Source organism: Bombus terrestris, chromosome 12, assembly GCF_910591885.1.
Source record: "Bombus terrestris chromosome 12, iyBomTerr1.2, whole genome shotgun sequence".
Lineage (NCBI taxonomy): Eukaryota > Metazoa > Arthropoda > Insecta > Hymenoptera > Apidae > Bombus > Bombus terrestris.
In genome coordinates this window covers 10,000,001-10,025,444 of record NC_063280.1, presented here as the reverse complement: position 1 = coordinate 10,025,444, position 25,444 = coordinate 10,000,001, and the positions used below count along the sequence as shown (strand labels likewise).

The following is a 25,444-nucleotide window of genomic DNA, read 5'->3' as shown; positions in this document are numbered from 1 at the left end:
CGCGCATTAGCTGCTCCGGAAACACATTTATCCTTGGGGTAGGTCTTCTTCCGCAGGTTTCTCCTTCAAGAACGAAAGACCTAAGGGTGGCCCTAATTCGTCATAACGTTTTTTGTATCCCAGCACGCGGCAAGCCTTGTTATCCGGCTACGAACGAAGGGCTTTATCGGTTGTTAAACAGTCGTTTCCTTCAGCTGAAAAGCAGCTAAGGATAGAAACAGGCGCCTTCGTGTAACAAAGATGAAAGCAACAGCGGGTGAGAGAAGGAAGGCGAAGCTAAATGTAAAGAGCGCGTACGATGGATTTTACGAGGCGATTAAACGCGTCGACCGCTAATTGCTTTTTTTATGATCGTCTGGGTAGATCGCGGTGACTTGGTCGGATTTCGAGCGCGTGGATGTGTCACGTCAAATCGATCGTAAAAGAAGGTTTTGCATCAAACGCAAAGTCGTTCTACGATATCTAGTTGGACTACAAAAATCCTCCAACACTAACAACAGAAAACTTTCATGTATATATCGCGTAAAGAATTTCTATGAGTATTCGAATACTTTTGTGAGTCGCGACACGTTCCATTTTATTAAAATAGTAAAATAGAGAAATGGGCAGGGCTTGTTCGATCACCTAAGAGGCAATCGGTTACTATGTGGCTAACGTTCGATCACGAACGGATGATCGTGTGTAGTGTAACAGCTCGTTCGACAACTACTCGGTTCACGATCGGTTTTATGCGTCCGTTAGGGACGTCGTTAGCCGTTTTTCATTAGGATCGACGAAAGTAGGAAATCACCGGTATCCAGATTACATTGTACGCTTTTACGATCGACACGCTGGAATATCATTAGGTGTTACTCTTTCGTTTAGGCTTAGCAAGGTTTATCCTCGCGTAGGGATATAATTGGAAATCGACCTTCCGTTCGGCTTTCGTTTGGCTTCTTAATCAGAGATACTGCCCTTTGTGTAAAGTCAATCGACCGGTTTAAGACTATTGAGAAACGAAACCTTTTATACAGCCCCAACATTGTCACTTCGTTTCTTTTAATTCGTCGTTTATCTCTAAAGCAAATGGAACAAAGCTACTAAAGCAAGCAAGCTCTAAAGCAAAAGAGGACGAAATAACTAAAAATCGTAGCAATGGAACAAGTTCGAAGTATCATAGTAGCAGAGTGTTTGAGAATTTTTTCTTTAAATCGTAATCCACTCTGGAAACACGATTTTCGACAGTGTTGTTTCGTCGAAAGAATCGCTTCTGCGAAAGTTGCAGCTTCTCGAGGCGTAACAACGACTCAAGGCAGGACAATGTCCCCAGTGTCTTTAACTTCCGCCCTCGGGGAAACTTTCTCGGAAAGGGATGTCGACGATGCAACGCAAAGTCTTTCCACCCGCAGCTATTCATGGTACAACAGTCTTAAACTTTCTATAAATCGTTCATTCAAACTATTCTATCGAAAACGAAAAAAGGAGACCAGAGAAAACACGTAAGGAACTTTTGAAAATCGTCCCTTAAAATTAACAATAACGAACAACGATGAAGTTATCATTCACATGTCAACTTAACTCGTCTTCTCCTAACAGCCAAACTCGTCATTCAGACACTACATCTCGTATGTTCTTTTCCAACCAAACCCTCCAGTATCCACGCTACCAGTGAAAATTCAAACCAACCCCTTCACCAAAGATTACCAAAATTCCGTCGGAATTTTTCCTAAAATTTTAAGGTATAGCTCAGTGGCGCTCTCTGGCGTGGCTCTCGCCAATCGATACGGGAGTTCGAGGGTAGACGTATCTTCGAGATGGGGGATTAGGGTGCGGCGACGTGCAGAGGCCAGAGAAAAGCCCGAGGAACGTGGTGACGAAGGAGGAAGGGGGAGAGTGGAAGAAGGTGGAAGAAGGAAGGTTGGATCATTGGAATCGTGGAGGGTTGCCGGGGGTTGTTGAGGGGTTCAGGGGTGTTTGAGGGGAGGAGAGGGTGGACGCAAAGAGGGTCGATTCAGCGCTGGACCAAGGTCCACTCTCACTTGTCAGGAGGGAGAAGACGCGGATACGCGGCGGGGGTGGGGCCGGTTGAAGAGTGTGAGAGATGAAGAGGGCTGCGGAGGACACGAGTGAGAGCGAATCGAGAGCGAGAGTGAGACTGGCTTGACGGGTAGCCGAAGGGGTGAGACGCCAAAGGGTTCTCCGTCTCTGTCGTTCTTTCCACCACCCTTCTATGGTTTCTCTGTTGCTTAGCTCGCGCTCTCCTACACGGAGAAAGTGAACAGTGGTGGCCAACCGGTGGTTCTCTGGATAAAATAGAAGCGAGAGATGTGAGAAATTTGTGTATAATAGTTTCTTTGGATGTAACGTATTGGAGATGCTGATGATAGATGGTTTTCTTTAGGATCTGATAGCGATATTGGTTTGTTATTGATCGATCGGTAAAGGAGTATTGGCAGATATTCTTGGAATGAATTGTGCTTTGGCAACGTGACAACTGACCCAGTTTATTTAGTTTCGAGCTGTCTTTCCTAGAGCCGTCATATCTGGGTGGGTTACGAGTTATCGAGAGAATTTAATTGTTTCGCGAACTGGATGCCACCAAGTTTATCGTCCGTGGGTTTAAACGACTAAGTTATCGTTCTATAGTGGCAAGACGAAATTCTTGCCGTAAGCTTCTTAAGGTGATAGTTACATAAATACCTGAACTCTTTAAGAAGTTTCGTATTGAACGTTGAAGTGCGATAGAAAATGCTGGATGCGATAACCGAGACGAATTTTACTACACAAAGTTTAAATACTTTCTGTAATTAGCGTGGTAGGCTTGGTGTCTCATCGCGTTCCCAATGATTTTACATGGGTTTTAACTGGAAAAATCCGTGTCTTTCGACCGTGGAAGTTTCTGGTTGAATGTTGTCGTATTCGATCGTATCGTATTAAAATTAATTACTCCTATCTTTTAAATGTTTCATCATGAAAATTATCTAACAAATTTTCGAGCAAGACAGGGACTTTCACATCTCAGTATCGTTTAACAAATTTTCGAGTAAAATAAAAATTTCCAAATTATAACTTCAAATTATAGAAGCGTCTAAAAAATGTCGAAACAAGACGAAAACTTTAGTTACAATTAACCATAAATCGGTCATTTTATCGCGTAACCGTGGTGGCGCGTTAATCCGCCATTAATCTTCGTTATACACTCTTCGCTGACACAGAGGAAGGTTAAATATTGCGGAACAAGCGGTTAATTAAATTTGTACGTATCACGAACGGGTATGGAATCGCGAGAGATCGCATGTAATTAAGTTTGCATGCGTTAAGGGTTCCGCAGCGTCTCAGCGTTAATTTTGTGCGAGATCTCGGCCCCGGTTACAAGCAAAATACATACTATCATTAACCGTGTCGATATTTCCTTCGTTTTTTCTCTCGGTTTCCCGTGTCCCGTTTAATTATTTCCAACACGTCAGCCATTCCGGCTCGATCGAGCGCTCGCGTATGGAAATCACGACTTCTTCGTCCACCGGGTTTCCGGTCCGCGTTCTCGTTCGTGTTTTAAAAATTCCACGGACCGGAGAATACGCAATTACCATGACCACGTCGAACATGCGAACGTCCCATCGTTGTAATCGCGGCTCTTTGCATTCCCCATCTTTTTCTGTATCTGTAATGGTGTTTTGTGTCGAAAAACTGGATCTTCGTACGATCTGCTTCTTGTTTGATCTGCTGAAGCAAACGATTTATGTGTATTAATAGAAAAGCGTGTCTGTTTAAAACATGATGGTGCATCTATGTTCGTACTTGATATTACGATAAGCAAATTACTGGAGAAAATTACTGGAGAAAATTACTGCAGAAAATTACTCCTTATTAAATGAGGCATGCTTTCTTATTAAATAAAGACTATAGACTAAAAAAAACACGATAATTCGTATTTCTTATTTTGCATAGGGGCGTTTTAAAATGCAGTCCGCTATCAATAAAAAGTTGTCATCCTTTTTTTTCGCTTTGGAGATGAACATGTGTTCTTCCATCCACTTCAAAATTTCCAAATTATTATAACGTGATAATGTTACAGATAAGTAACAATAATTGCATCTTTGGTTTTCATACAAAATTTATCGACTTATCAGGTATTTTTAAAAGACTCTCAGCGCATAGTCGAAGCATAATAGGACGGTTTTCGATTATGTCATACGAAGAGCCTCCTGTTTAATCCTAAGATGATGTTAAAGTCAGAAAATCAATCAAAATTGATTTATTATATTTCTATCCTGCAATGTTCGAACGTTAAATATTCTCATTAAATGACAAGTACAGAAATACATCGAGAGAATAAAAATTCCTTGAATTATGGAGAAAAACGTTCATCGATTCCCGCCATCATGGTCGGATCCGAATTACGGTGCTTTTGTCAGGCAACCGTAAAATCATGGCATTATTAATCCTCCCCTTTGCAGCGTTCGAACGAAAAGGAGATCAAGAGAAGAATGGAAGTGGGCCAATCATCGAGTCGTGTGTTTCCACGCGGCGGCGTTCGGAAAAGTAATAATTTAACGCGGGTCTAATTATCGTCGCGGCACAGCACGACTGACATCGTGTACACATTGTAAAACTTGTATTGCAAACTACCGGGCCAGATACCCTTGTATTATCGTCTGATTACGAGACGAGTTATCCAATTAACTATACGGTAGACCGTAACCGAAGTTGGCCATGGATAATTCACGAAAAACCGGTTTAAATCCTCGAGCAATAAGAATCAAGAAAAAGGGTGTGAACATGTCGTATCGACGAAAGAAAGGAGTTTCTTAAGAAAGTATTTTTTGTAACAACTTTTATTGGTTCGTACTATTTGTTCGATATATTACGAGACGCCATTAGTCTCTAATAACAAACGAACGAAATAATCTATTGTAAATCCGGTGGGGAAAGATTCAGAAAAGGAATAGGAAGAAGATTAAGAAAATAATTCACGCAACATTTCTTTCTCTCTAACTATAAACCTTCCTCTAGAAGTCATTCATGAAACGTATTCAGAAAATAAATCGTATCTTGCCTCCTCCATTTTCCAACTTTGGAAATACTTGCGACAGAAGTCGGCGAAATTAACAAAACGGTGGAGTACGTTTTTGCTTAAAAAAGCAACAGAAGTATTTTCGTTTGGTTCGGAAAATTATACAGAAAATAGGCTGGCGAAAAGCTTGGGTTAAAAGGGGCAGGGGATGATACAACAGCGAGAGGACGTTCTATCGCGAAAGCGGCCGGTTGAAATTCCGGAATAGAGGCAGCGCGAGAGAGAAACAGGACGAGACGATGGATAGAGGTTGCGGAGAAAGGCGACCCTATTAGAGTTCCAAGAAAAACAAAGTGAACAGCAGAGTGGGTCTTCTTTAAGAAACTACGCAGAAACTCGCCCCTGTAGAGTATCGTCTACGGGAGGTAAAACGGATCGAATTGGAATGATAATTAAGCTCGTGGTTGGATCAAATTCAATGGAGATCGAAAACCGTGGTGGCTTCCCTGGCTCCGTGTTGCGATGAATCTTAAATTGAAGTCGAGAGTTCGATCTTTGAACTTTGCCGAGATGAGTCTCGAATCGTTATGATTTTATCAGTAAAAAAATGTTCTTCCATAACTCTATGATTAAACTATGTATGTATATACATATGAAATCTTCGAGTTGCGAAATGAAATTACAAGCTCGTAAGATATCTGTGAACTTTCTTGGCCTGAAATTTGAAGAATCTCGCAACACTAATATTGGATTGGATTTCGGTGATTCGTTGAGATGAAATTGAAATTACACGTTCCTACAAAGAGACCTGTGACCAGTTTCTTCAATCCCTAAGAAACTTTTAAAGCTAACGTTTCGACGTGTTCGTGGAATTGCTTTCTTATACTTCCGATCAATTAAGCTCGCACATGTTCCAAACTTCTACTAAATTTTAACATTTACCACCGTACTTTTCATTTTTCCAAACCCTCCTATAAATATTCTCTAAATACAAATGTTTCAATTATACCGAAAATCCAGATGATTCCGCGGATTCGGACGATTCTGCCTGTGCAACGTCCAACCGGTAAGAGGATGCTGGACAAGCTGTTCCTCGCTGGCGTTTCAGCCGCTGATGGCCACGGGGTTTGGAAGGGGTGAACAAAGAAAATTCCTCCCCGGTTATCATAGTAACGCGTCGTTGGTTGAATCCGAAAGGAGGGAGCGTTCGAGGGATCGGAAAAAGACGAGCATGCAAATGAACCGACCGGTTGAATTTTCTCGGCGGCCGGTACGTGCTGGTGGCCTCCCTCGAGTGCGTGTGCTTTCCTACGTGTATTTGTAAATACAGGGTGTGCGGGCACGTTTCTCTTTCTCGGCTTGGTCGTTTACGGCTACGTATAGCGTGGTGTATTCGGGGTGTAGAGAGAAAGAGAAAGAGAGAGAAAGACCGCACGCGTCCATCCTTCCCGCGCGAGACGAAACTAAGGGGAAATTGACCAGTGCACAGTGGTTCTCCCTTTCGCTCTCTTTTCCGCCAAGCATTCTTTCATCATTCGCAAGCGTTTTAAAAGTTCCTGTTGCTAGACGGTGCACTGGATTACAATTTTTTGTACAGGATGGATGGAACGCGGTAGAAGTGAAATTGGAGGTTGAAATTCGTTTTCCGAGGGAAGTTGCGTTTCTACTTCTGCGCCGGGAACGGTGCAAAAATTGGAATTTGGTTTTCCAATGGTTGGAACAAAAGAAAGTTTAAATTTAGATATTTTGGAAAGGTACCAGGTGGGTTTAACCAATCGACGAATTCTTTCCCGATTTGTGAGAAAAATTGCTTTTTATCGAATAAATAGTACCTCTACCGGTGATAGAAATACGAGTGCTGTTCAATGATCTAAGAAAAGTACATATGTACATACCGAATAGGATTAATCGAGAAAGTTAACATATATCTGCAATAGAGTCAAAGCTATGATTTCGTGGAAGATGGAATGGAAGGACTTGCTAGGATAAGATCTAGGCTTATAGATATCTTGATGTATGGTTTGAATATCGTGTGAACGATGGTATCCTTTTAACAATTTCTTTTTTAGAATTAATGCAACACCAATCAATATTATGAGTACAGTAATTATCTTTGAACAAGGGAAGGTCTGCGTTACATTTTATGTGAAATATAATTGATTTTTGTTCAATATTTTTCGTAACTTCATTTTTATTCTTTTTTTCGTAGTTTTATCGTAATTTTTCGAAAGGTAGACTGCTCAAACAAATCCATATCGATTATTGCAGTTATTTTTATTTAATCGCTGAATCATTGAGGATTTAGTTAATTATTTAAACAATGGCAGTGGTCGGTCTTTCTACATTCGTTAAATCCAAGAGACAATATTTTTACGTTCTTTAAAAAGGTCTCGAAATTCTACCTATTCCTTTAATGGTAGATACATTCGTGAAATGATATCTAATTAAAGAAAATTACTGCTTTTTTTTCTCTCTTTTCTTTTTCACCATTTCACAGAGAACGTTCTGCTTAATAAGCGAAATGACTGATCGTTATCAAATGTCCTACTAAAACAGGCTACGGAAAGAATAACTCGCCACGTTAGAACGATTTTCATTTATTTCTTTACTTTTGTAATTTTATATTTTATTATACCTTTCTGCGGATTAGGGGATTATTCAACGTGCGAATTCGCAACCGAGATTCGATCGTCGAATCCATACGCCCGATTTGAATAAACCTCTCGTGCCAGTTGTCGTGTTTCAACCCGATTTTTATCTTCTGGAGAAGATAAGATACCTTTTTTTTTTACCTCGTTTAATCTATGAATATTCAGAGTTGATTAATTAATTTAATTCTCGCTCTATTACAATCCTTCACACTAACCTTACCAGCCTTTCTTCTGTTTTTCTTATTACAGACCAAAGATGTACTTTTATTCATTAAAAATGTTTACAAATATTACATGAACCGGCCAGAAAATAAGATTATTCGATATCATGCCATTCAAGGAAGCACAATTATATTTTATTATACTTGTAGGTATGTTAGATATCAAAATGAAAAGAAATTCCTTTCGTCGATCTTTGGTGTAGTTTATTTCCATTCTAGTTTACATTTATACAATAATGTCGGTCTTCCTGCTGGTACCAACAATGCCGCTGGTAATTCGTGTGATTGTGCGCTCGAATCATTCCGAAGTTAAAAACTTTCTACTTGATTTCGATTTTGGCGTGGACACGTACGTAGCAATGTTCGTGGCTCCTCGTGAAATTGCTACTGAACTGTTGAAGTTGTTATAATTGTCCATATTAGCAGAGATTTATTTTAACGTTATCGGTATTAGTATAGAAGGAGTTGAAATGAGTATTTGCGCATATAATTAAATTAGGAGATTTCCCTTTAATTGCCACGCATGAATATTTCATTTATTTTTAGATTGTCTCGAATTTAACTAACACAGGAGAGATGATGCGATTTGTAACATTTAAATTTGTTCAATTCATACGCATGTTGGTTTTTAGGATTCCTGGACAAAGACTATTAAATCATAGCGAAGAAGCGTACATCGCGGCGTAAGATTATTTTACATTTCTTTGATATTTTTCAATCTTTACATTCCAAAAATTAATTGACGATTGGCAATTAGATGCGAGCTAGTGTGTTATATATTCCCTGAAAATTGCCACAAGTTTTTACTCACAAGGACCATGGTATTCGGCAAAATAACAGCTTTCAAACTGGCGGATATAATAGTAATAATAGTAATTTCATTATTATTTATACTTTTAGATTATTCAAAGTGCTATGAGCTATCTCACCGTGTTATAATCAGTTATATGAACTTAGATGAAAAATGAGTATATTATGAGTATATAATTTGAGTTACGTGTTTAATAAAAACTACTAGCATATCAAATATATTTTGTTCATTGTATTTTTATCTACATCGCCCACTGCCTTCTGCCCCTTAAAAGCCGTTAATCATTGCGTTGTTTTTCAATTTTGAGAAAATAGAAATTAAGAGAGCGCGCCAGTGCCTCATATTTTCACTGCTCGAATCGTAACCCCCTCGTTACCCTTGTCATCACTGCCTTTATTGTTCTTCGAAACAAAGGATGAATTGTAAATTAGCACGCGCTGCCGGTCGTTTCCTATGTTTTCGCACGTGTATTTAAATTAATCGAATGAAAATATTTTTCCGCAACATGGCCACTTTACCACTTGATGAACGCCGATTAAAGCCATTCACGCGTTCAGAAAGATTTCACGAACGTGGGATTATCGTTTCATCGAAACATTCGTTTATACGTATTAGACACACAGTATATGAAGAATCTATATAATTTACGTTGTAATAAAAATCTCATCAATTTTAAACGATAGAATTACATTCTTTTTTCGGTTTACCGTTCAAAGACTTAATATCATTTTTCCGATTGTATTTATACCGAAACACTTGCTGATTCTATTTTATTATTATTTGATACTTTAGTATTTCTACTCAACTCTGTTTGAATATATTATCGATTTATTCATATCCGTGTAAAATTCCATGAATTTAGGAAAATTCAAATCTGTCTATCGCAAGACGGAGGAAAGATGCATTGGAATGCGAAATTGCCTGGAGAAGGAAATACCATAAAACCATCCCTTAGCCACCTTCCAATTAAGGTAATGGATCCCGCGATACTTTTATTGTCGTGCGTGCACGCAGGCATTTCCACACGCGTGCCACATCGACCAAAGGGGTGGTTAAGCATAAGAGGGTGGGTGGAAAAGGTGGTCGGAGTAGGATTGAATTGTTCGCCGTCCCGTTTACACGGTGTTTGCTGCACGGAAGTCATAATCGTTATTCTCGTGGGTTTGTTGCGGCCAACCGACCGGAATACACGGCTTTCTTCTTTCCTCCTTCTTCGCGCCTTTCTACGCATAGAATGAACGATGAACTCTTTACATCCTCATTGTGGATCAGGTTAAAGAGATTCCTTCGTGAATTCTTTATTTCCTTTTGTTCGTCTGTCGTGAGATGGTATAAAGATGTTACGAAACAGACAGAATGACTAGCGAGCCCTTCTCATTCAATCGGATTCAGATAATTTCAAATTTTCATTGTTTTATTTCAAAAGATATGGTTCTTAAATTAAAAGAATTTTTAATTAATTTAGCCTTACAGCTTTCTCATATCTTTTAATATTTTGGCAAGCTAAGACGATTCCTTAATCTTTATTGTCATTGTATCTTATTTTCGGTATTATTATTTTGCATATCGTATACTGTTCTGTCAGTTCAACGACGTTAGACGTTAAGGCCAAACTATGGATATTCGTATTACAGCCCATCTCCGCCCTTGATCATCAACTATTACACGTACCAAAATCAACCTGATGATTTGGCCAAACTACGAACAGACATGCATGATCAAAACATCAGAAAAGAAAACGGCGGCTCGACACCCATCGACCAACGCTACTACCCCCGAAGAATAAACAGCAACGGAGACACGTCCGGCACGTCGACGGAGGGTGAAAAAAAATCCTTCCACCAAAAAACCTTTGCCTCCAGACAAGCGGATGCAAATGGAACGGGGGGAAGAAAGTGGAGGAGGTGGTGGAAAAGGGTGAGGAGGAAGGGTGGCGATGCTAGAGCTGGCAGAGTTGGCCGGCCAAGAGGTCGTGAAAGAGGGGTTGAAAGGAGGAGAAAAGAGGTGGAGCAGAGGAGAGAGCGAGGGTGGCAACACGAGGGAAAGGGATGCCGTAGGAGGGTTGATATCGGCTAGAAGGTGAGCTTCGGAACGCAATGTCCGGCCTGGTCCAGCCGGCAGAGATGCGAGTATTGATCTAGGCTCAGACCTAACCCACCCTCCTCCAGCATTTCCACCCTCCTCGGCCACCTCCAGCCGCCTCCTTCGCCTCCACCATCTCCGAGCTCGTCGTGAAGCCAGCCCTGCTCCGTTCCTGGGGGTCGTCGCTGAGAGAAAAAGGGATGGAAGCGCGGGGTGAAGTCTGAACAGGCCGGAGAAGGGTGAAGGACAGAGGTGGAGGAGGATGGCGACGGGGGCCGGAGGCTCGAAGGAGGACCTCGAAGTCCGGCTTGCCGAGCTGCCCCTTCAGCTACGCACGTTCACTCTCACCTCCTCCAACTCCGATCTCTTCCTCTTACATTAGACACGCTGCAGTGGTTCTCAGTTTTTGGACACCGGCGTATGGATAAGATTTTGGGCACGCAGGTTTCTGGAATTTCGTCTGTCGGAGAGACGTAGGTTTCGTATACTTGGCATATGAAATAGAATTAGTAGGTAAGTTGTTGGGAATTTTTTATGACGTGGGGTTGCAGGCTTCGCGTTTTTTGAATTTTTAATGAAATAGAAGTAACAGTCGTTTTCGGAACTTCGAGTCGGTTATACTTAGCTATATTTATCGAAGGTAGACCTTCGAGTTGCGAGGAGAAATATGTGATATGTTTTACATACGTTGAGGATAGGTAAAAGTGCTGAAACAATAGAAGAGAGGAATAAAAGGAATACGTGTAAACGGAATGAAAAATGGGATTTGAAATATGGTGTAGTAGATTTCCACGAACAACAGGCATATCCTTGTACTACATCATAATGCATTGTTATGCACATTTGTAGAGCTTTGCGCGGAATAACTTTTCACAATATAAGATACATATGATGAGCACGATATAGGGGACTAAAACAAAAAGAATTCTATATTATTAAAAGACGCGTAATAGTTGGATAAATTAGTAATTGATTTTTAAAAAGTAAAGAAATTATGATTATTACATTCCGAAGAATTGAAAATAATCTGAAATTTGTCAATATGATCAGATAACCAATTTCGTACGTCGCATACTTTAACACGAATAAATATCAAATAATTGTAAATATACGTTACTAACTATGCATATAAAAATTATCCGAATCAACTTCGATAGAGCTTTTCCACCTTAATATGTATATCAATTTTATCGTACAATAACGTCCAACCACAGTCAAAATCTAGTTCCATTGAAATTTACAATAAAATTCGTCATTTCTCAAGATGGTAAAGGAATTTAATTTAAGGAACAGCGAGAGGGATGGAGAGGAAGAGAAAAGGAAGATGTAGAAGGGATGGAAAACGGGTCATCACGAGCGGAGAATTGAAAATCGAGGTTCTTCGTCGATTCTCATGGCCGTTCGTGCCTTTAATGAATAAATGGCGAGTTTCCTTGGCGGATGGGTGGAAAGGGGTGAAAATCGAAGGCAGCCACGCCCTGGTGAAGAAAGAACAAAGAAAAATCGCGGCACGCCGGCCGATTGCTCGCGGCCCGTTGAATCCGGAAGCCGCCACTCGAAAAGGAGACGCGTTTCGAGCGTATCAAGGCCAAGGTTTATTAGTGGCGGATCAGTTTCAGAAGCCAGACTAGGTGTCAAGTGCTTGCAAGTGGTCTGAAGTGGTGCTCGTAAAACGTGAATATAAACGGGCGGACGAAAGTGTTGCCGTCTGCAACCCGCTTTCGCCCACTTTATCGTGTCTCTTTCCTTGCTGTTCTATTTCTGACGACTTTTCGACCAACTATCCACGTTCTGCTATCAACACGATACTCGTACAGTGACTCATCAAAATGTTTGGACACTTATAGGCACCTCTGACGAATACCTTGTGCGTGGAATGTGGACTTTTACGCAAACTCATATTTTTACGAAGAAGTTCATATATTTACATCTATGCTACTTAAACGAAGGATTGATTATTCGTTTGTTTAATTTTCTAGTACGAACGAATACACGAACTACGTAACTTCTATCACATAACGTTATAAATTAACGAATTATTACGCGTATTATCTACAAGATTTAAAAACATTCCTAGAGTGTACGAAGAATACTCTATAGTTGTCTATGTAGGTCAAACAGAGAATCTGTTAAACTCTGAAATATAGCCGTAATACGTAAGAAAATCAATGAATAATATAGATTCTGTCATCACCGTCGCAACTCTGTCCTAAATCAATACCCCTTTAACCTTCCATATCTCCTTCATCGACTATCTTAAGCGACTGTAAAAAGCTACGAAAACGTGGCGTTTAAGCGAAACATCGAGTAACGCGAAACACTTTTAAACTAAAACGGCGGCCGTTTATCAACTCAACAAGCGCTTCTACCAACGATAGTTTCATTCGAGTGGACACGATGCCACCACGATTTTCGCTATAATCTGAAAACAGTTTCTGTGTGTATGGAGAACTCTAACCGGTATCTGACCGGAGTGTGTTTCAGTGGAACTTGAAGAGGTCAGTGGCGAAGCACGGCATGGAGGAGAACGGCGGCACGATAACGTCGTACGGAGTTACTCGAATCCCAATAAATCCAAACGCCCCCGTCCACCAAAACCCAGCCCCACGCATCCTAGTTCATGGAAGGGGCAGGAGGAGGCCTGCACAACGGGCTCCGAGATTAGTATTAATTTATAGCGTTGGAAGATAGGATAGAACAGAGCACAGTGTGGCCTGGTAGCTACGTGGTGGTGATGGTGGTGGCCGGTGGACGTGGGAGGGTGGAAAGTGAAATTTCGTGGCTACGGGAACGTGGCTGCTATGCCATTTCCATTTTCCACGCTGATAATTGGAAACCGGCTGGGCAACTTTCGTCAGTATGTAAATTCGCGTTGTTCCTATCTATTCTGATCTCACGAGGGGATGGGCTAATGAGGCGACCGTCCTACCGTCGCTTTTACGACCGTTGTTACGATTTTTGTTATATTCGTTGCTCGGCCTGATCGCGGCAATAACGATTTGCTCGATTGTTATTGGGGAGAATTCGCTTGGCAGCCTCCGTTTCGTTAGATGATGTTATTGGTAGAGATGGCGGAAGGGGATAACTCGTTTCGAAAAGATGCGAAGATGGTCAGATTTATAGTCCGAGGATTTGAAATTTTATTGCTACAATATAATAAAGTTTCAGCGAATAAGGAGTGTTTTATGATTATTTAGTTTATGCGTATTTAACGCGGAAAAGTAATATAAATCGATAACGCAGTGTGTTACCTCACACGTTTTTCATCGACTAAGTTTCGAATTCCGATCTATCCTCCTACGAAATTCACAATTTTAACAATTAAAAAACGTATACGCGACTATTTAAAAATTACTAGCGTCGTTGGAAAGCTTCTAACAAAATTTCAAGCCCCCTTTAACACGTCTTACGATGTTAATATCTTTCTTGGGCTTGAAGATACACAGAAAGATTAAGATCCAAGTATTGCGATAAAATAACACTCACCGTGGGGCGGTAACTTTATCGTTCTTATGGCGTTATATTATTAAGGGTGCGCCGGCGGGATGTATGGGAGAGATGGTTAGTAGCACGTGAGGGTGAAAAATGAAGAAGAGACGAGAACCTACCCCACGCATCATCGGTCATCGCCCAAAACCTCTCGGTTCTTCTTCGTCTCTCTTTCTTCTCTGGTTCGTGATATCAACCTGTAATGAATCTGTCACACAGCCACGGGATTTCATTTCCTTCCTGCAGGCCAACGGGTCCAGCTTGAAGTGATTTTTATGATTTTGGAACGATTTAGGCCGACTCCGTGTCCGTTGGAACAATTCATGCTGGAATTAAACGATTAGGGTGGGACATTTTATTACGGTGTGGATTCTTAATGTGTATTGAGATAAATATCTTGAGATATGAGAAAATTTGATAAAAAAAAATAATACCAATGATTTCCTCACGCGCGTATTTCCTTCTTTATTTTCTTTTTACGTGCACTATTAAAATTCCAAATTTTTTCATTCGATAAAATTACTTACGTGTATCTTTATAACTTTTCATATCAGCACCAGCACATTCTAATAACCTTTACACTTTTATACAGATTTTATGTAAAGTAACTTGGATAACTTTTTGCTGAAATTTTCAAGAATTTCTAAACCAGTTAATATTTCAAACTCGTAAGAAATTTCTTAACGATTTAATATATTTATTCTATTTCTTTGTATTTAAGCGTTCTAATAGGTACGAAGGGTAAGGTACATCTTCTTCTGTACACGTAGATGTATCGGGAGGTTGACGTTACGGGAATTGAAATCAACCCCGACCTTCTCCACCTCTCGTCTCACAGCGACGATCCCGAAGAAGCTCGCGAGGGACGGCCTGTTCTCGAGGAAGGAGCCGAACGCCGGCGACCCAGTCCCAAAGACTTTGACCCACATCATATCGCTCGTTTTTGCCTTCGCCTCCTTCACCTTCCGAGTTCCTTCCCTCTCGGGACTATTATCTTAATCCCATACATCCTCTTTAAGAGGCGTTTCGCTCGAGTGAAGCCACACCGGCTACTTCCGTGCTTCTCGGTGAACACCGTTGCCTTCTCTTTTCGGGATTAACGTTAGCGTTTCCTTTTGGTTCATCGATCAAAACCATCGGTCTTTTGTCAGCGATGAGCGTTCGGCGAATATCTTCTGGTTTATGTAGAGAATTTGCATCTCGGTCGAGCGTTTCGTGGATCGAGAGGTAAATATAAAATACGATTCAAAGATATTCAGTCTCTCGCTTATTTTCATCCAGAAAGTGGATGAATCCAGTTACGATGATTTCCATCTTTCCGATCGTGGTGGCTACGAGTCTCTCGTTAAATCTACACGCATTCGACGATGATTACGCAACGTCCGACTATGCCGTTTCTCGAATAAACTTGTTGAAACTTCGATAGAAGATATCTGGCAACCATCGTCATTGCCTGCAAAATAAAGTCACAATTCTGCCGGGAAGAAAAAGAAAAGAAAAACGCGTAGAAAAGGCGAAGAGGAACAGGGCGAAGTATAACTCGATGTAGAAATCCTATTAACATAAAGCGTAGGAAATTGGGCCGGAGTTGGGTTTTCGACAAGTAAGAATACCGCGACGATTTTATCGTCGAAACAACGCGGCAACGGAGATCGTGTTGCCGGCTAGCCGTCCTACTTGAAAAATATTCTTAAGCCTGGGTGGGCGCACGTGCTACGAACTCTCATAAATTAGAGATGCTCGATCGCCCAATTAATACAATGTTTCCAGTGGCAGACGATCGAAGATCTGGGAGAGAAAGCGCTGAAAAGGTACGATGGAAGACGCCGATCGAACGCGACGAAGAGCGGAAATATTCTGGCTGTTTAACGAGAAAGAGACGAACGAAAATTATTGGTCACATACTGAGAAGGCAAACGTATACATACGTCAGACGCGTGAGCCACTGGCATAAATTAAATTAGCATAATTTCGAGTTGTCGAACAACAAAGCAAAGATGCCGAAACTCCGTGGGAACCGGTCCGTAACGTTCGATTACCTTTCAATTACTCAGAAATCCAATAAGTGAAATTCATTCGATTGTATAGCAAACTGTGATTCTTAACTGAGGTAAATTATGCTATATGAGGCTGTACTTTCGTCATATTAAAAACGTTTGATCGTTTCAGCTGTACCAATACGCTGTAATTCTCATCGAGGAATTATTCATACCTATCGTTCGCTATATACCGAAACACATAATCTACGAATTGGAAAAAATCTGTTCGTTGTTTATTTTCAGCCGGCTATAATATTCCTACTAGCTTGGCATAGGAATTGTTGCTATATTTTAAAGATACGATTTAATTCGTGTGAGCTTGTTACGCGATAAATTATATTTTCGACCACTGCGTGAAATTCTCGTGTACGTGGAAACTAAACACTTACGTTATTATACAAGCGCGTTATCATGCGCAAAGGGTTTCGCTTCTACGTGACACTCGAATTTACGTTACCGCAAACGGTGAAACGAACTAGCCGCAATGAATATCCTCGGTTCTCAACACTAGATCGACGTCCTCGTCTCTCCTTATGTTACATGCGTTTGTAGAATTCCAGTTTTCAAACGTAATATTCGTGCTTCGGTCTTAGAATGTTCCTTGTTCCATCAACTTCCTCTTGAATCATCCACCTAACCTTGACTCATCGTTCGCCAATGTTCACCCCGAAGGCATGGCGCCTGGTTCGCGGATGATTCACACGAGCGATTTTTAATCTTGCGACACGGTTGTGGAGCGTCCACATTCCCAAGCATCGCAGGAATGTCGGTCAGTGTGCGTACAGTGAACCGTTGGTAGTCTCACGGCCATGAAAACGAAGCTTCTGCTCGGCTCTTTTCTTCTTGTTCCTCGTTGAATTCGCGGAGAAATCGTGGCAGTTTGAATTTTAAGATTTCCAATTCGTCTTACTCGTAATTTCATTTCCAAAGCGACAAATACCAAAATACGAAGAAACTTCACAGACACGCTGGGAAATTTCAACGATTCCATAAAATGAAAAAATTCCACGGAAGATTTTCCGTCTACGGAAGAGAAACGTGTCGTTCGACGATTATTCGCGAGGTCCGCATAAAACGCGGGCCGCGCAAACGCATAAAATAACCCGTCTCGAACATCCCTTTAGTACTTACGAAGTTTCTGCCTCTGAATCTTAATTTCGATGGAACGTCTGGCATTGAGCGATCGTAAAACCGATGCCGACCCCACGAGCGCGTAACGTCCGATTGGCCCGCCAGGAATATCGGGGTTTGCGTACGCGCGAGCTTATGCCGATCCCCGGTCCACGGAACTTTCGACGATCAAACTTAATTGACTGGCCGTCGGATAGACAAACTCGTCTGTGAAGTCAATAAAATGGTTGGAAACGAAGAAGTGGTTGCGCTGGCTTTTTTATACTCTGTCCCGCGGCAGATTCAAGATTTCCACGATACTTGTGGCCAGCTTTAATGGGACACCGTTTCAGGCTGAATTGCTGGAAATTACCTGGGTAGATCGGGTGGGAATTGGAGGATTATTAGAAATTTTATGGCCGACTAATTTTGGCCGTGAATGAGAAATGAATTGAAGGAAGATTTTCTTCGTGAACGTTTCTTCTAAAACTTTCGTTTGCCAATGGTCCGTTGAAACGATAAAAATAAGAGAAACGATAAAAATGCGTTAAAAATGTAAAAGACGAGGCGATAGATCTCTTTAGCGAAGATTTGTGGCGAAGCAGAAGATGCAGAAACTCTGTTTCGAATCTCTGTCGGTGGAACCTTTCGGCATGCTGGAAAATAACGCGAAGCACGGAAAGGTCAAAGTGTTTTAAGAGAACGGAGAGGAACGCGGTGATTCTCGTGGAGTTGCGTCGACCTCGTACAACCATCCCGAACCATGGAACGAACGGACAGATAAAACAGACACAAGTGGGGAACTGTGGAGTAGAGGATAGTGGAACGTTTCGAGCGGTCTGCTTTCCAGGAACACGCGCGTAAATCACGATTTTATTACGGATAATTTTACGAGGAGTCGAGCTCGCCGCCGCCGACGCTGTTCCAGTGTCGGCTACCTTAAACTCGTAATCGAGCGTCCCGTGATGCCCACGGCCGCGAAATCGTTAGCGAATTAGAAAAACGAGGCGAGCCATGAAAAAAGAACTACCTAAGGTGGAACTCAATCTACAGCGACGTTTTTGCGAAATCTCGTGCCATATCGCTCGAGGTGCTTCGAGTGTTCGAACCTTCTTTCGAATTCTCGTCGAATCTCACTTGTCTAGACACGCTCGCTGCTTCGTTAAATACGCTAACGGAGAAAAGACAGTTGAAGGGATAAGCGGACGAAGCGTAGTGACTTCGGAAAAGGAAATTATAATTGACAGTAGCCAATTAACGGATACAACGTATCTCGAGAGCTACTCCAGTCTATTCAAATCTAATCATTTCTGATCAGGATCCTTTACGCAGGTCACGATGGCTGTCTGTAACCGAAGCATCGTAGTTTCAAATTTTACGTTTACAAATTTCTCGGATGTTCCGAGCAATTCGATCAAACCTATGTCCGCAGAAGGGAAACTAATAAATTAAAGAAAAGGGAAAACCTGAAAACGAAAGTTTGATAACATTCGAAGCCCCGAGGAGCGGAATTTCGCGGCGAAGCACGTGCATCAATTTGAGTCGTGAAACGGGACGCGTTACGCGTAAAAGTTTTGTGGCAGCGACGGTTTCATATTCTCGTGCGTGTAAGAGAAAGATCTAAAGGGGAGTAGTATACCCTCGAAGAATTCGAAAGGGAAGCGAGATAGGAATTTTCGGATGGCTTCTGATAGAGAAGAAGAAAAGAAGGAGAAGAAGAAAAAGAGCAGGATTCCTGACGGAGGAGGACGTAAACGCTCGAGGGTCGCGTATAACGTAAACGCAAAGTAGAACACACGACTCCCATAAGTCGTAAAAGGAACCTATAAAATTGTGCTCCGCGCCCACGGGCGGCGGCCAGCCAGCCGGCAATTTCATATATTTACGTCAATCTTCTCGAGTTATGAAACAACATAGGTGAAGGTAATGTATGGGCCATGGTTACGAAAGCAGTACCACCGAAAAGAAAATTACTTACTTATCCGTATCGTTGCAATTGTCATAATTTTGAAATTATCGCAATTACATCATCAAGCGTCATATTTACTGTTAATAATACAACGTACATACGTATTAATGCTATATTAGTCGGTTAAATGCTTCCTATTTCTTCGTCGATTTCTTCGAGCGTTTCTAGTAGTAGGCTATAAACTATAAAGTGCACAAAAATATAAAATAAATCGATTGCAGTTCTGCGAACATCGATAAGAAACATTAGAGAGGATAGAAGAATAGAAAAAATAAGAAAATCTCTCTTTCTCTCTCTTTGCTAATAATCTTCACAAACCTAATAGACACGTTCGATTACACGGGTGATGGAATCTTCCTTTCTTTTTTACAAAATTTACTTCGTTGTAAGATAAACTGGTTTTACGGGACGAGATTGAAAAATCGCTCGACGAAGCATCGAAACACCGAAAATGGACGTTTAATTTTTTTATCGTATATCAGAGATGATATTACGTTATACGAGCATATACGAGCACCGGCTTTATGCAAAGGAAATTCAATAGCCGAACAGTTTATGCGTACTTGCACGACACGGCCTCTGCTGCACCACGGGAATATTAAAAAGCGAAGCTTTTTTATTGGAGCGCTTTATGAACAGCAACGAGCACAGTTTTATCACTTGCGCTCGCTGGAATGGAAAGTCTTCGGCCTCCAAGATCCGAGATCTTCTTCCGAAGATATTCCGAGGATGAAAATGGAGAATGAAAATCGCTACTTACACAAGAATATATCGGACTTGATTTATTCGCATGCTTCGTCTTTTCGCCGTTTGGAATTTCCTTTGCCTCGTTTACGAGAAAATCTTGCAATCCTTTTGAGAAAGTGATAATCGTATCTGCGTTGAGTAGGAAACTGTCCATGATATATTTATTAATAAAGAAGAGTATTAAATAGATTACAAAATTGATATTTATAGATAACAATAATAACAAAAAAAAAAAAACGTGTGAAATTTAACGCATGTAAATAGATCAATCTAAGCCATACGTCGTGAATGACAATTTAGATTATATAAAGGGGTAAGGAAGAAACGAATCCACGATCATTGAAATATACCAAAAATTTATTTACATAAAAACATGAATATAATACCTATAATATTTCAACTGCTGCTTGCATTTTTTTTTTTTGTCATTTTCATTCGGTGTCAATATATCGAAAAAACAATCGGCGTCGAGATAGATCCCTTCAAACTAATCGATATTGTCGCTTTTTTTTTCTTTGTTTTCTTTTTTTAACGTCGCGATAGTCTAAAAGAGAAAAAGAACGGAAAGAAAAGAAAAAGAAAAACAGAAAATAGCGAGAAACAACTATTAAACGGGTCTAACTTCTAAAAGTATGCGTAAGAGAAACGTAAATCGATAAGATTTGCAAAAACAGTGTGTCCAAACCAGATAAATCAAACGAAACGCAGTGGAGCCCCGTTCGCAAGACTGGATTTTTCCATTCTATATTTTTCCCTTCCTTTTTTTCACGCCCTCCGGTTATATTTCGTTCAGCTTCACCCCTTCGATACGATTCGTACGTGCGTGTACGCGTGTAGTGCGCGACAAAAACGAAAAATCACCTTCTCCTCATCGTCATAAATAGTGCGTTTATTATTATTAAAATCGGTCGCGGGCGTCTCTCACAACCCCTTCGACGATCGTTCATTTTTGTCTCATCTTTCTGCGCTCTGTCTCGTCTGTTCGTTACAATATTTACAAAAAACGTACGTACAACACAGGGTATACTCGGTATCAGAGAAAGAAGAAAAGAAAGTATAGTTAGGTACGAGATACACAACGATAAACGTGTTATCTTCCCCCCCTCTCTCTCTCCCTTTCATCTTGTCGTCTTCAAGAACGCGCCATCGATTCCTTTACAATCATCGTTAACATTTATCCATTTCGTCTTCCTCTCTCATTCACGATCGTACAATACACGATCTTACGTCGTTTACAAATTTCCTCCAATTGTACTCGACCCTCTTACTAAAAAGCAAGGGAATTCAATTTTCCAGTCGAACCACTCGATCAATAAACGCGAGCCTCGATCGACACGGTGTTCCATCGCCGAATGATCTCTTTCTTTTCTTTTCTTCTTTTTTTTTTGCGTGAAATTATTTTTTTCGAAGATCAGCGACCATTTTAATCGTAGAATGAACATAGATACATGACATAAATCGTCGATCGTGCATATATCGTTGGTCGTGATCGTTCTTGCTGGCGCTCCAAAGTGTACGGCACTCAATCAAATCAGCGTTCATCAGCGCTACGGAAACGATCAAGCAATCTACCGCTAAAGCTACCTGCTGTTTTTCGACATGCTTTCTCTCTCTTTCTCTCGTTCTATGAATTTCTTTCTTTCTTGTCGTTTAGCACGATTAATGTTTCCTTAAACTGTACGGGTATAAAAAGGAGTTGTTCGCTTCGCGCCGGCCGTTCTTACAAAATTTCCGAGAAACTGGAACCACGTGGCGCGAGTTTTTTTTTTTGCGGGGTTGCTCAAGAAAAGGCAACTTCGTAAAGTGTCGTCTAGCAAGAAACGCAATTAATATTGGTAAAATGTGTGAAAAAACTTCCATATGAAAAAGTGTTTCTCTTCTTTTCTGTCTCTTAGTATTAGAACATGTTTTATTACTTTATTAGTTGTCGCGATAGTACAGTTAATCGTGCGTTATATTTTATGAAAATACTTTAGGTATTTTTCTATGCTCTCCTTTCTTTCTTTTCTTATATTAGGGTGAACAAATATTTCAATGTCTAGTTACTGTAATAATGGAATTATTTTTCTATTATATTTTCTTTTACATATTTTTCTACGTCCTCTCGTGTTGCAATTTGTGTGAATGATTTTATTGACGTTAGACATAGACACGAATTAAACAAACGTATAAGTTTCCCTCGGTAACCCGAACGTTAACCACTGTTCTTTATTTAATATCAGTGTTAACCTTAAAAGGAAGATATCGCTAAAAGAAAAACAAATCTCTATATATTAAATTAAGATATGAACTTAAAACATCCTATTCATTTCTACATACTTTTATTAAATATTTGTACTAACTTTAGAATCACAATTATGTACAAAATTAAAATAAATAAATCGAACCTTACAAAATAATACAAATATATGTAAAAACATCGCTTAAATCGTGTCAGTTACAGGATGTTCGATATTAATAGAAATTACTCCGACATTTACTCAAAACTATATTATACTTTCCACTTCTAAGATATCAAAAACTAATAAGAACAAGAGAAGAACAATTTTTCAGCTCCTCATCTTAAACATAAAATAATCCTTTTTAAAATTATACGCTTATTTACTTTTTATTCTTTACGCTTGATCAAAAAGATAGCTTGAAAATGAAAAGCTTTTCCCTTTAATTCGAAACAAGCTACATCCGGAATCACTCCTTCGCTATTTCCAATCGCAAATAAAGTAGTATTAAATGATATCAAAATTCTCTTCTTCAAATCTATCATCCTAACGTTCTTCTCTAAGTCGTATCCATATATTTTTCCTCTTCAATCTCGAGCAACCGCGTTAAAGGAGCTCCACGTGGTACTAGTCAATGATCAAGCGGACCATCCTGAACGCGGAAAAGCCGGTCACAGGATAATCGTAGAAACGCGAGTCTATCGTAAAAGACAGACACGTACGACAGTCAATATTGTTAAGATCGATAATACGATTAGTCCCAAAAAACGAATATCGTTATCAATATCGTTACCATCACTATTATTGGTTCATTTTAATTGGACCGCGGGCACGGCAGACGATCATCATTCTAAATCGACATCAACCCTCTCCTATCCTTTCATACCTTATGAATTATTTTGAAGAAACAGTTGCAGGAGTCTCGTGTGTCGGTGTTTGGGTAATTAGAAAAAATGCTCACCAGGAGAGGCACTGGATACGCGTAAAAAAGTCTCCCTTTGACACCTAGCTCTTTATATCAAAATCGGCTAGTAGAAAATATCGTATCTTCGTCGCTTCTTCCGGTATATGACGTCGTAAAAAGTTCACGACTCGACGAGACTCCGTTTTCTATTTAATTTTCTTGTCCAAATTAGAATGATTCGATAAGAACACAAAATCGTGTTCTCGTTGGAAAAATTGAAAAAAATCTAACAGCCCTCCTTGCTAGATAGCTCCGATATGAAAAATTAGACAGTTTGGTTGTTAGATGGCCGTTGTTACAAGTTCCATTGGCGATCACACGAGTTCTAATGGCAGAAAATGCCCCTTCTCGTATTGCTCTTAATCGATATGGTTGTATAAAACGGTACGGTAGAGCGTAGAATTGCTCCAAGTTCATTGATTAGAAAGATTGAGACAGATATGGGTGAAGTAGCGTAGAAAAGTCGATGGATGCTCTCCGAGATCGTTCTTGATCACTCGACGCTATCGACTTTATGAATTTTCAACGTGTCGATACATCGTGGACTTGTGAGAATAGCGAACCGAGCTGTGAAGTGTTAGAAACGTTCGAGTGAATTAAATCGATATTAATGCATGTAATGTATACGTAATTAACGGACAATATGTTAAAAAAACGGTGATTCTTAAAAGTATGTAAGTATACTTGATTTGGTACAAATCGATATAATTATAATATAATTCATGAGAAATTGTTTTCATATGTCGATTAAAAAAAAAAAAAGAAAAAAAAAAGAAAGAAAAGTAAAAGAAGAAGTGTTGTTCGATCGTGCACCAAATCATATAAGATTGACAATATCGAATCCTTATTTTATTTCTTATTTCACTTGTTGAAATACGGATTAACAGTGTACAGTCAGTAAAAGGTAAAATTACGTTAACGTAATAAGCTCGGTACAAATAAATTTCAAAGTCCACGTATTTGCTGCGATCGATCGAAAACGAAATTGTTCAATCGCTTCGAAGTCTCGTTTAGCGAGTCACGTTCCGATGTCATCGATAATTTAGTAGGAAGTTGAGGCAGCGTAATGAAAACGGAAAAAGGAGATGAAAATTTCATGAACAAGATCTCGAGTTGTAGGTCGCGCGATACGTTAAAGAGTTAGCGTAACAATCGCGTTGGTCGTAAAAATTGGATGTATTCTTGTGTGTATATGTATTGTGTGTGTAATAGCCTCGGCGACGAAGAGCAAATAGCGTCGCGCGTAGAATTCACGATCGAGGTCCATCGAAATAGATTATGCGTTATCGCGTACACGTCGCAGAGGATATTTCAATATCGTACGATACCATCTAAACATACAGCATCAAAAAGTCGATATATTGATATAAACGCTCATACGTGTTTCATTTATAATACATACACACCTATGTACGAGGCTTTTAAAAAACGCAGTACGTGTTCGTCTTGCGTGTGGTTCTGTGAACGGTGTCTTTTTCCTCTTGTTTTCGTTTTTTTTTTTTTCATTTCATGTGTACGAGGAACATCTCCTCCTCTACAAAGTAACAAAATTTCCATCTCGTTTGTATTCGTCGTTCATATTCATTTTATTCACGTCACGATACAATTGTTGTCCTTTGGAATAACGTAAAAAACAACCGTCCTTTCATCTTATTTAACGCGCATCAGCGAATATCAGAGATACTTAGCTAAGCCTAGTGAACTCTGGATTATTTAATTTGCACAGAGAAATACGATCGCGATTCTCGTGCGTTTATTTTCTTATCTTTCTTTCTTTTTTTTTCATTTTCTTTTTTTTAATTTTTAAATCCGTTCGTCACCAACCGAAAAGATCGCAAGTTGGTGGCGGTATCGAAATGAAAATCGACATCGAAATCGCTCGGAAATCGACAATCGTCCCAAGCTCCCGAAGGGACAACGAAAGTTAGCAGCTTAAGACTTATTATATCACATCCTCAATATATGCGGCAGTATTTGTTTCTTTTACGCCCTAAACTTGATCGGCCGTCGACATATCGGCGCTGAGATTGATGTTTGACATCGATACTCGTTGATAAGTTAATCCGCAGCTCCGATTCGCGGTATACCAAAAAACTTGTTGCTAAAGAAAATTCTCCTATATTCGACCGGCCGAGCTCGAGCCTGTGAC

The 25,444-nt window shown here is 40.2% G+C and overlaps 1 protein-coding gene and 2 long non-coding RNA genes across 7 annotated transcripts in view; 1 reads left to right on the top strand and 2 right to left on the bottom strand.

Annotated features, from left to right (window-relative positions):
• Nucleotides 1-8,047: 8,047 nt before the first annotated feature.
• On the bottom strand, nucleotides 8,048-14,605 carry LOC125386131. The gene is made up of 2 exons (XR_007226008.1): nucleotides 14,367-14,605; nucleotides 8,048-8,257 (listed from the first exon to the last, which is right to left on the bottom strand). It is a non-coding gene; the product is annotated as an uncharacterized LOC125386131 (long non-coding RNA).
• Nucleotides 9,810-12,927, top strand: LOC125386130. Its single transcript, XR_007226007.1, has 2 exons — nucleotides 9,810-11,271; nucleotides 12,046-12,927. It is a non-coding gene; the product is annotated as an uncharacterized LOC125386130 (long non-coding RNA).
• Nucleotides 14,606-20,451: 5,846 nt separating the features above from the next.
• LOC100643056 (amyloid beta A4 precursor protein-binding family B member 1-interacting protein) overlaps nucleotides 20,452-25,444 on the bottom strand; it is a 152,988-nt gene continuing 147,995 nt past the window's right edge. For all 5 annotated transcript variants that reach the window (XM_003399650.4, XM_020865702.2, XM_012314846.3 and 2 more), the window contains one exon: nucleotides 20,452-25,444. This exon is cut by the window's right edge and continues 1,787 nt beyond it. The gene's annotated coding sequence lies outside the window, so the exon portion shown is untranslated.